Source organism: Phacochoerus africanus, chromosome 2, assembly GCF_016906955.1.
Source record: "Phacochoerus africanus isolate WHEZ1 chromosome 2, ROS_Pafr_v1, whole genome shotgun sequence".
In the NCBI taxonomy this organism is placed as follows: Eukaryota; Metazoa; Chordata; class Mammalia; order Artiodactyla; family Suidae; genus Phacochoerus; species Phacochoerus africanus.
Window position 1 is genome coordinate 14,849,169 of NC_062545.1, and position 13,843 is coordinate 14,863,011.

At 47.9% G+C, this 13,843-nt stretch overlaps 1 protein-coding gene across 4 annotated transcripts in view; it reads left to right on the forward strand.

Moving 5' to 3' along the window:
* The first annotated feature begins 981 nt into the window (after positions 1–981).
* ZBTB2 (zinc finger and BTB domain containing 2) overlaps positions 982–13,843 on the forward strand; it is a 28,766-nt gene continuing 15,904 nt past the window's right edge. The window contains exon 1 of one of the 4 annotated variants that reach the window (XM_047769932.1): positions 982–1,110. The gene's annotated coding sequence lies outside the window, so the exon portion shown is untranslated. Of the gene's footprint in view, positions 1,111–1,518; positions 1,663–13,843 lie in introns of those variants that run through there. The other 3 variants (XM_047769929.1, XM_047769930.1, XM_047769934.1) reach the window with 3 other exon arrangements.

Genomic DNA, 13,843 nt, shown 5'->3' on the forward strand with positions numbered 1-13,843 from the left:
AGAATGGCCTTCAAAGACGATTAAGCCCCATGCCTGCCATGTTACCAAAGTTTAGGACCTTCCTGTTAAAAGATTTCAGGACCTCTAAATTCAACAGAATGGCCAACGCTAGAATCCACTCTCTAAGAGTACCGCAGAGACCAAAACTTAAAAGGAGTATAAATTGTTCATAAGTAACAAACATGCTTTGCAGACTTAGATTTTTTTCTGGACCAAAGTTTCATAAGCTAAAATCCAACTACTGAAATAAGCATCCATTCAAACCTAAAAGAAACGTCTTACAACACAACCAACTAGTCTTAAGGAGCACTTCTACCTTTCTATACAACACAAACAAGCATTTCTACTCCAGTACGACTGCTCAATTCCCACTGGTGATAAACAGGTATTAGTGATTTACAAGTATCGACCTGGTTCTCAGGTCCACTCCAATTCTAGACTTAAGACTAAAACTTATGCTAACACGGGAAGCAGAAATACAAAGGTGTAGGCCAAGAGATGTCAAGCAGAGGCTTGCAGAAGGACCCAAGCAGTAGTTCTCCATCCCTTCTCCGAGCATCTCCAGGATAGTCCTACCTAAACATTTTATGTAAACATGGGACTTAGGACTCAAGCCTCCAGCCCCAATAGGTGGAGAGAAGTTTCCTCGCCTCGGCTGCACATGGTTTGCAGAAGTTTGGCTGGAGCAGACAGCGGAGCCTGGGTGGGAGCGGCAGTGTACTTAGTGCTGCAGGCGGCGGCGGTGGCGGCGGCGGCGGCGGCGGCAGAGCAGCAGGAGGCGGAGGCGGGCGGGGGGAGGGGAGGCGGCTGGGGGGGCGGAGGGGGCTCTTGCCGCCACAGCTCTCTCGCCGCCTCTCCCCCCCGGCGGGAGCCGCTCTCAGCCTCTTTGCACTAGTCGCTCCGCTCTCTCGGTCATGTGACCTTAACGTAACCGGACAGGAAAAGCCCCGCCGCCGCCGCCGCCGCCGCGCCGGAGACACCGACCGCGGCGGCAGCAGCAGCAGCAGCAGCAGCAGCGAGAGGCAGAGGCGGCGGCGGCGGGGAGAGCACAGCCAAGGCTACCCAGCGGTGCCTCCTCCACACCCCCCGCCGCAGCAGCACCGACGACAGGTAAGCACGCACCGCCTCCGCCTCCCGGGGCCGGTGCCCACGTGCCGCCCCCGGCCCAGGCTCCGGAAAGACGGAGGAGGGGCGGGGGCCACCGGAGCTCGCAAACGGTTCCGGCAGCAACGGTGGCAACAAAGAAGACGAATGACCCCCGTCCCGGGGCTTCGGGTGAAGGCAGGCGGAGAGCCCGGACCACCTGGGGACCCGGCTCTGGGAAGCGAGGGCAGGAGCGCCCCGTGGGGGCGGGGGCGGCGGCGCCTGGCGCCGGGGCTCTGGCTGCCTGACAAAACCATCCCCCGGAGCCAGGCGGCGGCGAGTCGGCGGCGGCTCCATCCGGGGCCTTGCGGGAGGGGGAGGGGACGGAAGCCGAGAGGGCGGGCGGCGGAGCGGAGGGGAGGAGGGAGGGAGAGAGAGAGGGAGGAAGGGGAGGGGGGCGATTCGCGTTCCGTTCCCCGTCGCCGGTCCCTCCCTTCCCGCCGCCACCGCGAAGCGCGTCCCGAGCGGCGGCTGCCGGTGAGTGTCCCGCGCTGGAGCCCCGAGAGGCGGGCCCGTCAGGTGCGTAATCCTTCCGACGCCTCGCCGCCGCCTCCTGCTGCTACCGCCGCTGCTTCTTCGGCGGCAAGGCCGCGAGCTGCGGAAGTGGGTTTGGGGGAGGGGAGCGGAGAGGGAGGGGGAGGGGAGGGATCCGGTCCGACCGGAGCAGGCCCGGCCTCTCTGGCGCTTCTCCCAGCTGCAGCGGCTCCTACAGCTGCTGCCGCTACTGCTGCGGCTCCGCCTCCCCGCTCGCGGGCGGGGGCGCGCACGCGCGCTTCCGGCCTCCTCGGGTCTCGCGCTGTCTCCCGCTCTCGCGCGCGCTCTTCCCCTCGCCCTGTCTGGCCACCCCCCCGCCCCGGCGCCGGAGCAGTTGCGCCGGCCGGGGCGTTGCGCACGGCGTCGGCGTCGGCATTGTGTTAAACTCCGCGGGACTTGGGGCGAGCGCGCGCGCGCACGCGGGACTGAGGGAAGCGGCGAGCGTGCAGCGCGCCCCGAGTGCGTCGCTCCTCCTCTCCCCTCAGCCCCTCGGGGATGGGGGCGGGGCCGGGGGGGTGCGGCGCCCCGGCTCGCCAGGCCCCCGCCCCTTGGGGCGGGGCGGGGCTGACAGGGCGGCCGTTGGGCTGCTCTCCCGCGGGAGGGGAAAGATGCGGGCCTTCTTGGGCGCAGTCTGTGCTGCCCGTTGCGGCTCCGGGCTCACTGAGCCGGCAGCCTCGAGCTTCCGCTCCTTGGGCGATTTGCTCCTCCGATAAGGCCCCGGCCAACCCAGAGCTGCGCTGTGGTTTCTGACTGCCTGGCCTTGGGCGATGGGACCGGCTTCGGAGCCGCGCTCCCGGCTGATGCGGTCCTTTACCCCCATAGGGCTCGGCGAAGGGGAGGTTGGGATCAGGAAAGCTGCTTCCCGGGGCCGAGTCGTTTTCTCGTTGTAGCCAGACCCCCAAATCATCAGTTTTTAAACAACGCTGCAAAGGGAACTGGTAATGCAGAAGATGCTTAGGATGCACGGTTTTTGTTACTTTTAGCTGGTAGTGAATTAAGAGGGCAATAAAGAAAGCAAGGGCAGCAGAGTGGGCAAGAAAGTGATTGGACAGGGTGAAAATGCAGTTAGTTATTGCTACGCAATTTACTGCAAGAACTTCAACTGCTGAACTCCTAATTACGCCTTAGGGAAATAACCCACGCTCCTTCCCCACACCCACCCCGCTGCAGTGTTCATTAGCTCTTCATCATACAATGGTGTGTGAGTCTCAAGTCGATTCATTTTCATAGGTTATTTTAAAAGTAAAGCATTAAGGAGATCGGAATCACAGACTCAAACAGAACTCCAAGGGGCTCTGGGTTTCCTTAAATGGGCTGCCCTGTCTTTTGTAGGACGGACCATCTATGTTGACTGTGATGGGTCCCTGGAGTATGTAAACATCACCAGCATTTTAGTCCTAGGAGCCTGAAATTGTAATAGAAAATCAGAATTAAGGCATTTTAAACCCTCGTTTTTATGATTTATTACACATTAATTGTTAAATTTTTATTTTGCATTCTAAGCAATCTGGGTGTGTGTCCAGGGTGTTTTTCAAACTGTAAAACGGTAGTTTTTAAGGAGGAAGTTTATGACTAATGCTACATTCCTTCATACTTTATACTAGGCGTTTCTCACTTAATAAATGTGTGGTTTGCATAAGGTTATTTTCTAGCCAAAGAATTGACTTGTTAATTGAAACCGTCACAAGATCTCAGAGTGTAAAAAGCATACCAGTGGTATGAGTGCCGCAAATGGTCAGTAGTGGAGGAGTCCTGTTAAAGGGCAGCAGATAAACCACCCCTAACAGTCCAACTGCTTACTTGCCATTTTTAAAAATGCTTTTCAAAGAGGGTGTAAAAAATTGGTGCTCTTCAAACCCTTCCACTGAAATACTCCAGCAGCAGAGAATAAAGCATGTTTTAGGTCAGAATAAAAGCTACCATGATGACAGTTTCTTCTTGTTTTTTTAATCTTAGTGATTAATATGCTCTTTACACTATCCTCCAAAATCTGCACTTTTGTAATACAAAATTTGTATTGTTACATAAAATTTGATTTTCCCCAGCCCTCCTGGAAGATACACGTTCCTGTGTAAGGGAATATTCTTTCCCCAGCTTGGGAAGCACTGGTGTGGAGCTAGGGAGTAAAGGAGGCATCGAAGCATAGTAGGTGGCATTGGCTTGAGATCAGCGGCTCTGGAGTTGGAGACTCCCCCGCCATCTCCTGTCTCTTGTTGTTTCATCCCTAGACCCACTCACCCTTCTCTGAAGTACCTTTGAAACTTTGGGCAGTTAGCTTGGCGCCAGGGCATCATAGTGAACTGCTGGTCAGCTGGATTCTTTACCATAAATTTCAAAGTACGCCTGACAAAAAGGGTGTTTGCCACCTTTCCTACTTCCTTATGATCTTTGGGTCACAAAGCATGACCCTGAAAACCAAAAAAGGAATTGAGGATTTTTACTTTCCCAAAGTAAAAACAATTTTTTTTTTTTTTGGTCTTTTTAGGGCCCCACCTGCAGCACATGGAATTTCCCAGACTAGGGATCGAATCAGAGCTGTAGCTGCTGGCCTACATCACAGTCACAGCAATGAGGGATCCAAGCTGCGTCTGCGACCTATACCACAACTCATGGCAACATCGGATCCTTAACCCACTGGGCGAGGCCAGGGATTGAACCCACATGCTCATGGATACTAGTCAGGATCATTACTGCTCAGCCACAACAGGAACTCCACAAAATTTAACATTAATACATTTTTTGTTCTCAAATAAGTTAGCATTTTTATGAGCAAATTAAATATAAGTAATTAGAGAGTTCCTGGCCCTAAAAAGACAAAATGTATATATATGTAATTAAATATTACTTTGAATCCACAGTAAATAAGATTCAGTGTTTTACAGTGCTGATATGCCATTAAGAGATGGAGTCCGTATAGAACACTTATGAGAGGTTGGAAATCTAAGGCATCTAGGACCTTCTTTTCCTTTTTTATTTCTCTTTCTTCCTTTCTTCTGTCTTTCGTTCACTCTTTCGTACAAAGGCCAAGTTTGAGGCTGGTATTTATTTATTTATTGCTTTTTAGGACCACACCCACAGCATATGTTAGTTCCCAGGCAAGGGGTCGAATTGGAGCTAGCGCTGCTGGCCTACGCCACAGCTCACAGCACCAGCAGATTCCCACCCACTGAGCGAGGCCAGCAATCAAACCTGCATCCTCAGGGATACTAGAGGGATTGTTTCTGCTGGGCCACGAGGTAACTCCTGAGGCTGGTATTTATATGCAAACACATAATCCCCAGCTCATTTGCATGAGATATGTATCATGTGACATTCTCAGGTCGAGAAAGCTCAGTGTGGGAGTTTCTATCCTGGCACAGTAGCTTAAGGGTCTGAAATCAGCTATGCTTTGATATAAATAGATAAATAATTTTGCTCAATTTGATGGAATAAAAGTAGATCTGGCCATCTTCAGTTTCAAAAAGAAAGAATCCAAAGCAACAGCTTGGGTTGGTGCAGAGGTACAGGCTCAATCTCTGCCCAGCACAGTGGGTTTAAGGATCAGGCCTTAGTTGCAGCTGGGCTCAGATTCAAACTCTGTCCTGGGAACTTCCATATGCCCGGGCAGGGTTGGGGGGAGAAGCAAACACAAATAACTACTTTACGATAAGTGTTAGTGAACAGTTTCCCTTAAATATCATTTAAATATTTAAACAACTAGGTTCCCCAGGTCCCCTAGGTTCTGCACTGAGCAAGGGGAAACATCAAAATCATGAGAATAATGTCAAAGTGGGTGCCTGGTCTCCTATGCCATACCTCATCATTTAGATCCTCCAAGTCTCAGAGTTCCCGTCGTGGCACAGCAGTTAACGAATCCGACTAGGAACCATGAGGTTTTGCAGGTTCGATCCCTGGCCTTGCTCAGTGGGTTAAGGATCCAGCTTTCCCGTGAGTTGTGGTGTAGGTCGCAGACGCGGCTCGGATCCCGCATTGCTGTTGCTGTGGCTGTGGCGTAGGCTGGCGGCTACAGCTCTGATTAGACCCCTAGCCTGGGAACCTCCATATGCCGCGGGAGCGGCCCTAGAAAAAGTAAAAAGACTAAAAAATAAAAATAGATTCTCCAAGTCTCCAAAGTGATTCTGAACAGGGATTCTAAGTATGAGCTACAGTCCCTTGTGAATCCCCAGGACCCTTCCAGGGTTCCAAGAGGTCAGAGCTGTTTTCAGAATGACGCTAAGATGTTATTGACCTTTTTCACTGTTGGCAAAATGTGTCAGCCTAAGTCAGTGAGCTGACATTTTCCAAATGACCAACAGACAATGCTAAAAGTCATGCATAGGTAAAAAAAGATCCATTCAAAGTGCAAGAGACAGAATAAATTTTAATGTAATAAAGTAGGAAAATTGCATTCATTGATGTACTTAGATCGTACAGCCAACCTTTAAGAAACTATACGTGTCAAGTTTGGGTGTTGTATCAAAGAAGAATATCCACAGTTACGTGAAAAGGCTATTAAGTATTAAAAATGCTTTTTTTTCTTATATGTATGTGGGTGAGACTAAATTTTCGTAAGCATTAAAACCAAAACATATATCACAACAGAGTAAATGGAGAAGCAGGGTAAATGCAGACTTCAATTGTCTTCTATAAAGAGATTTGTAAAAATGTTTAAAAAATGCCACTTCAGTATTTTTGTTGTTGTTATTTTGGAAAATATAATTATTTTCACACAAAAAAGTGTTATTTCTATTAACATGCAATGGGCTTATTTATTGCTGTATCTGATTGAATTAATAAATATTTTAGGGAGTTCCCTTGTGGTACAGGGGGTTAAGGATCCAGTGTTGTCATGCCATGGCTCAGGTCTTTGTTGCTGCGTCTAGGGTTCAATTCCAGCCTGGGATCTTACACATGCCACATGTGCAGCCAAAAACAACAACGACAAAAATAAATTGATTACAATTAGTTTAAAACAAACAGGAGTTCCTAGTGTGGCTCCATGGAAATGAACCCAACTTGTATCCATAAGGATTCAAGTTGTATCCATAAGGACTCCTACCCTGGGAATTTCCTTATGCTGCAGGTGCAGCCCTAAAAAAAAGAAAAAAGAATGCTGTAAAAATAAATATTTTTAACTTTCTCAGTTTTAATTCCTAATGTGATAAATATCAATAATTATATTACATGTAAAGAAAACTCTTTGGTGTCCTCAGTAATTGTAGAATGTGATACCAAAAAGTTTGAGAACCCCTGAAATAAAATATTGAAATAAATTTTTCGGTTAAGACTGAGTTAGAATACATTTGGAGCTTCTCTTTGGCTTTCATTGAGCCTAACCTGTAGGTGTTTATATTTTCTTCAGACTGATTTTACTAATCATCATACAGTATATGAAAAAGCAAGGCTTTGGTGGGTTATGGGAAGCAAATTAGATTAGGTGTTATTTTATTTTATTTTTGTCTTTTTTTTTGCCATTTTCTTGGGCCGCTCTCGCGGCATATGGAGGTTCCCAGGCTAGGGGTCCAATCGGAGCTGTAGCCACCAGCCTACGCCAGAGCCACAGCAACGCCAGAGCCATAGCAACGCGGGATCCGAGCCCCGTCTGCAACCTACACCACAGCTCACTGCAACGCCGGATCCTTTAACCCACTAAGCAAGGCCAGGGATCGAACCGGCAACCTCATGGTTCCTAGTCGGATTTGTTAACCACTGCACCAGGACGGGAACTCCTAGATTAGGTTTTAAATTTGCTGTGTGGTCACACATAGATTTGTTGATAATACCTTTAGAATTATCACTTTAATTTTAATTCTTTATTAGCTGTAAATCTCTGACCTGCTTCTTCTTGTCACCTAAATCGTCCCTGAACTGCCCTCTTCTGACCTCAAATTATATCCAGAAACTAAAAACTAATTTTAATGCTAACTTAAGCAAAATGCAATTAAAGACAAATCTTTTGCAGAATGCAGTGCTTTCCAAAGTCAAAATATGCGCCATTGGTTCGTGTATCTGTCCTTTTTCTAATTATGATGGAGGAGGACTGGCTAAAGAAGTGTTAAGAAAAATATACCAATCTGTCACCACGACTAAGATACATTTCCTAGCCTTGAAATACAGTTTTAAAATATATTAAAATTCAAACAACCAGCCTCACTCAAGTTTACTTTATGGCCCTCAAGTATTAATTATTTATAATACTAATTGGAAAAGCAGTTTTTTTCATCCTGGTAAGTGGTCTGAACTACTTGGAAGAATCAATCTTAACTCGTGGGTAGTGCTTTTTCTGTTACCGATATGTCTTGTGCATTACAGTATTCATTTATGCTTTACTTAAATAAAATCAAGGACTTCAGAGGACCCTTTTAGTGCCCTTGAAATGGGTAGTCTAAGTGGTGTTTAGTATCTTAGAAGGGCTATTATCTTTAAAAAATGAATCATCAATTCCCAAAAGCTGTTTTTGGTCTCCTGTTCTTATACAGAAAGTGAAGGAGAAACTTGGGTTGTCAAAATATAATGTGATTATATTCGTCCCGTTCCTAAAGATGAGTCACTTACATAAGGACTCACCATGGGCTTTGTGATGGCAGCTGAAAACACTTGACAGCTCGGTAGTCTCCCATCTTCAGAGGGAGAAGCAGTGGTGAAGATAAAAGCCAAAGCATTAAATAATATAAGGGATCATTTATATTTGGTTTTGGAAAGTTTTTTTTTTTTTTTTCTTTTTAGGGCCGCACCCATGGCATATGGAGGTTCCCAGGCTAGGGGTCCTATCCAAGCTGTGGCTGCCGGCCTCTGTCACAGCCACAGCAACGCAGGATCCGAGCTGCATCTGCGACCTACACTACTGCTCACAGCAACACCAGATCCTTAACCCACTGAGCGAGGCCAGGGATCGAACCCGCATCTTCATGGATACTGGTTGGGTTCGTTACTGCTGAGCCCCAACGAGAACTCCTGGAAAGTGTTTATTTATTTCAACACTTGTTGTGTTTTACGCTCTGAATTCACTTAAGCAAAAGACCACTCTGTACACATACACATACATAACGAAGACATTCTGTGAAATCCCACCTTTAAGAATTGGCTCCCCTCTTTGTCTCTACTCAAGTTCCTCTCTGCGCACTATTCTGATTTAGACACAACAAATGATTTTTTTAAGTTCCATTGATAGTGTTGAATGGGTGGGGGTTTCATATAAGTCTTCAGTTTCTTGTCAGGTTGTCAGCCCTCTGCAAAGAGCTTTAGGATCGATCTTTATTTCATTTATTTATTTAGTCTTTTTGCATTTTCTAGGGCCGCACCCGAGGCATATGGAGGTTCCCAGGCTAGGGATCTAATTGGAGCTACAGCTGCCAGCCTACACCACAGCCACAGCTGCGCGGGATCCAAGCTGAGTCTGCAACCTACACCACAGCTCACGGCAACGCCGGATCCTTAACCCGCTGAGCAAGGCCAGGGATCAAACCTGCAACCTCATGGTTCCTAGGCGGATTCATTAACCACTGAGCCATGACGGGAACTCCTAGGATCGATCTTTAGAGCAAGTAGCTTAGTGGAAAGAGCATGAATGTTCCATGAATGAGCCCTGAAGACCAGTGCTCAGTGGACGCCTGGTAGTTTACAGTCTTAACCTCTCTGAACTATTACGTCATGATTTAAGGATGTGCAGTCACCCACACCTGGCCTCTCCAAAGACTCCAAAGATAACATAAGTCACAGTCCAGACTAGGGAGCTCCAGACCAGCATGACCAACAGATAGTCGTCTTCCCTCCCCAGGTGTCTGCAGAGTATCTAAGTCCCAACACGCCTGGAGTTCCCGTTGTGGTTCAGCAGATTACAAAGTCAACTAGTATCCATGAGGATGCAGTTTCCATCCCTGTCCTCAGCCAGTGGGTTGAGGATCCAGTGTGGCCATGAGCTGTGGTGTAGGTTGCAGAGGCAGCTTGGATCTGGCATGGCTGTGGCTGTGGCATAGGCCAGCAGCAGCTGCAGCTCTAGCTCCAATTAGACCGCTAGCCTGGGAACGTCCATATGCTGCAGGTACAGCCCTTAAAAACCAAAAAAAAAAACCCCAGCATGCCTGGACCTAACCTTGTGATCTTCCCCGACAGAACTGGCCTTTTGTCTGTGTTCCCTTCACTGGTGGAGAGCCCCACTGTCTATCTAATTACACGAGTTAGACATTTAAGGGTGACCTAGGACAACTTAATCTCCCCCTCTTCTCCATCTAATCCACCAACGAACCAGTTCTGTTGATTTTTTTAATCTTCTGTTTTTCAAATACTGTCCTTTCCCCTCCATCTTCATCACCACCCCCAGCCTGTCATCTCTCTTCTAGACCACGGGAAGACCTCCCCTCTTAACCACTTTTTTTTTTTTCTTTTGGCCACCCCATGGCATAAGGAGTTCCCGGGCCAGGGATCAGATTGGAACGACAGCTGTGGCAACGCCGGATCTGTAACCCACTGTGTCAGGCCAGGGATCGAACCTGTGTCCCAGAACTACCAAGATGCCCTTGAGCCCGTTGGGCCACAGTGGGAACTCCCCCGCTCAACCACTTTTAACACATCTCCCCTTGCCCACCCCTTTCCCACCACCCACAAGTGGGTTAGTCCTGCAGCTGCCCCCGTCAGATCACGTAGATCAGCTTGGAATGATTTCTACACTGTAGACATCTGGTCGTGTCACCCTGCCTCAGATCCCCTTTGGTGGCTCCCTATTGCTCATGAGACATTGACCAGGATCCTTAACAAGACCTGGGACTCCAGCTTCCCCTGCCTCATTCTTCAGCCCTTTGACCTTTGGCAACATTGATGTTCTTTTAGTGCCTCGGCTGCATCTTGACCCCTCCGACCTTAGGGCCTTTGCACATGCTGATCCCTCAGCCTGTAATACTCCCGTCTTTGCCCAGTTAACTCTCTTCCTTCTTTTAAATATCTGCTGAACTTGCATTTTCTCACACACACCTTTCCTGACTCATAGCCCCAAATTAGACCCCAGTTTTATGACCTCGTAGTTCTTATATTTTTCTTTATCAGAGTTGGCTACTATAAATTTTGTGTACTTATTTGATTATACCCTAAACTCTGTGCATTCTGCATACTTATATCCGCTGAGCCTGACCCCTCAGAAAGCTCTCAGCAGATGCACAGCCACATCCTAGATCTGCCTCTTAAGAGCTAGCCCTGCATGTGGGCAAGTTACATAACTTAGCTTTCAGTCAAAATTTCTTCTGGAAGGAAGCCAATTCATCCTTGACATATAAGTGGTCATTTATTATTAATGCTGTGGTTGTTAATTAATATAATTAATGATGTAATAAATAGTAAGAAGGGAGGTCCCGTCGTGACACAGTGGTTAACGAATCCGACCAGGAACCATGAGGTTGCGGGTTTGGTCCCTGGCCTTGCTCAGCGGGTTAAGGATCTGGTGTTGCCATGAGCTGTAGTGTGGGTTGCAGACGCGGCTCGGATCCCGCGTTGCCGTGGCTCTGGCATAGGCTGGTGGCTACGCCTCCGATTAGACCCCTACCTTGGGAACCTACATGTGCCGCGGAAGCAGCCCAAGAAATGGCAAAAAGACCAAAAAAAATAATAAGAAGAAGAAAATAGGAGTTCTCTGGTGACTTGGTGGTGTTAAGGATCTGGTGTTGTCACTCCTCTGGCACAGGTTTGATCCCTGGCCTGGAACCTCCTGCCTGCCCTGAGTGCAGCCAAAAATTTTTTTTATTTTTTGGTCTTTCTGTCTTTTCTGGGGCCGTATCCATGGCATATGGAGGTTCCCAGGCTAGGGGTCTAATGGGAGCTCTAACTGCCGGCCTACACCACAGCCACAGCTACGCGGGATCCAAGCTGCATCTGCGACCTACAGCTCAGGGCAACACCGGATCCTTAACCCACTGAGCAAGGCCAGGGATCAAACCCGCAACCTCATGGTTCCTAGTCAGATTCGTTAACCACTGCGCCATTGATGGGAACTCCCAATTTTTTTTTTGTCTTTTTTTGTTGTTGTTGTTGTTGTTGTTGCTATTTCTTGGGCCGCTCCTGCGGCATATGGAGGTTCCCAGGCTAGGGGTTGAATCGGAGCTGTAGCCACCGGCCTACACCAGAGCCACAGCAACGCAGGATCCGAGCCGAGTCTGCAACCTACACCACAGCTCATGGCAACGCCAGATCCTTAACCCACTGAGCGAGGGCAGGGACCGAACCCGCAACCTCATGGTTCCTAGTCGGATTCGTTAACCACTGCGCCACGACGGGAACTCCTGGAACTCCCAATTTTTTTCATTTTTAAGTAGTAAGAAAATATACTAATAGTGAGAAAACATGGTGTTGATCAGGAGTATTATAAATTAGGAGTTCTCTTGTGATGCAGCAGGTTAAGGATCCAGCATCGTCACTGCAGTGGCTCAGATCGCTGCTGTGCTGTGGTGTGGTTGGATCCTTGGCTTGGGAACTTCCACAAGCTGTGGGCAGGGCCCAAAAAAGGATTATTATAAACTATAAAGCACTGTTCAGAACATAATTACTTAAGCATGAAGAAAAACACAAGGTGACATTTTAAAACAGAAAAATTTTTCCAAAATGCACACATTAAATTGATGAGAATTTTAGGTTAATCTAGGAAAAATAGTAGTTGAACTTTTACTCCAAATCACCTAGCTAGTCAGGGGCTAACCCCCGACTAGAACTCAACACTCTTCTCCTCTAAACAGATGGTTATCAATTTATTTAACAAATATTGAACACCAGGCAATATGCTGGGCACATGGAAAAAAGTGATGTGATCAACAAGACTCAGTGCCAGCTTTCTAGAAGCATCCGGCAGGTTCATAGATACTCTGGAAGCAAGACAACCCTCCAGTCTTGAGGGTCAGGGAAACTTTGCAGAGGACAAATAGAGCTAGGGGAGGGACAGGTGGTAGGTCGTCCCTTGGCAAGTGACACATTCAAATGTCCTGCACAGAGTTCCAAGACCAGTTTCAGACAGGCCCCTTGGGTGTTTCCATCTCAGCTCAGTGGAAGGAGTCTGACTACCATCCACGAGGATGCAGATTTGATCCCTGGCCCCGATCAATGGGTTAAGGATCTGGCATTGCTGTGGCTGTGGTGCAGGCTGGCAGCTACAGCTCCGATTGAACCCTAGACTGGGGACTGCCATATGCCATAAAAAGACAAAAAAAACAAAAAGCAAACAAAAGAAACAGGCCCCCTCCCCCCCCCCCCCCCCCCCCCCCCCCCCCCCCCGCTCTTGACCATGTGAGTAGAAGTCAGGTACCCAAGCTGCTCGTCTTTGAGAGGGAGGCCTCTGAGCAGTGAGTGTGATGGTCTGTTGGAAGCCCAAGGAAGGCCTGGGTACTCAGGACCTTCGGGCAAAGAAAACTGCAGTTTATCTCAGTTCATCCAGAGTTTCCAAAATAAATGAAATACATCATTTTGTCTCCCTTATCAACATACTCAAAATGAAAGTGGATTTTTGATAATACATGGACTTGAGAACAGATGAGACGCTTGATGATCACTTGGTAAAGAGCACCTGACACACTCACATCAAGAAAACAGCTTGGAGTTCCCGTCGTGGCACAGTGGTTAACGAACCCGACTACGAACCATGAGGTTGTGGGTTCAATCCCTGGCCTTGCTCAGTGGGTTAAGGATCGGCGTTGCTGTGACCTGTGGTATAGGTCACAGATGTGGCTCGGATCCCGTGTTGCTGTGGCTCTGGCATAGGCCGTCGGCTACAGCTCGGATTAGACCCCTAGCCTGGGAACCTCCATATTCCTCAGGAGCGGCCCCAGAAAAGGCAAAAAGACAAAAAAAGAAAGAAAAGAAAGAAAACAGTTAGCTGGAGTTAAAGATCCAGCATTGTCACTGCTTCGGCTCAGGTTTGATCCCCGGCCGGGAACTTCTGCATGCCAAGTGTGCAGCAAAAAAAGAAAGAAAGAAAGAGAAAAAAGAAGACAATTAGGTACAACTTAATGTTATAAAGTAAAATTTTATGTTGTGATTTTTTTGCATTAGAAAACAATTTATTTTTCCATATGTTGAATATAGTACCACTGTTATGTCCTATCTACTTTTTATGTTGAAAAGCCCTCCATTCCTACCAGGTATGTGACTCTTTTATGTCTTGCAAAATAGAGGGAGCCGCACTCTGTTGGACCCCCAGGTTTTTTGTTTCCTTTTT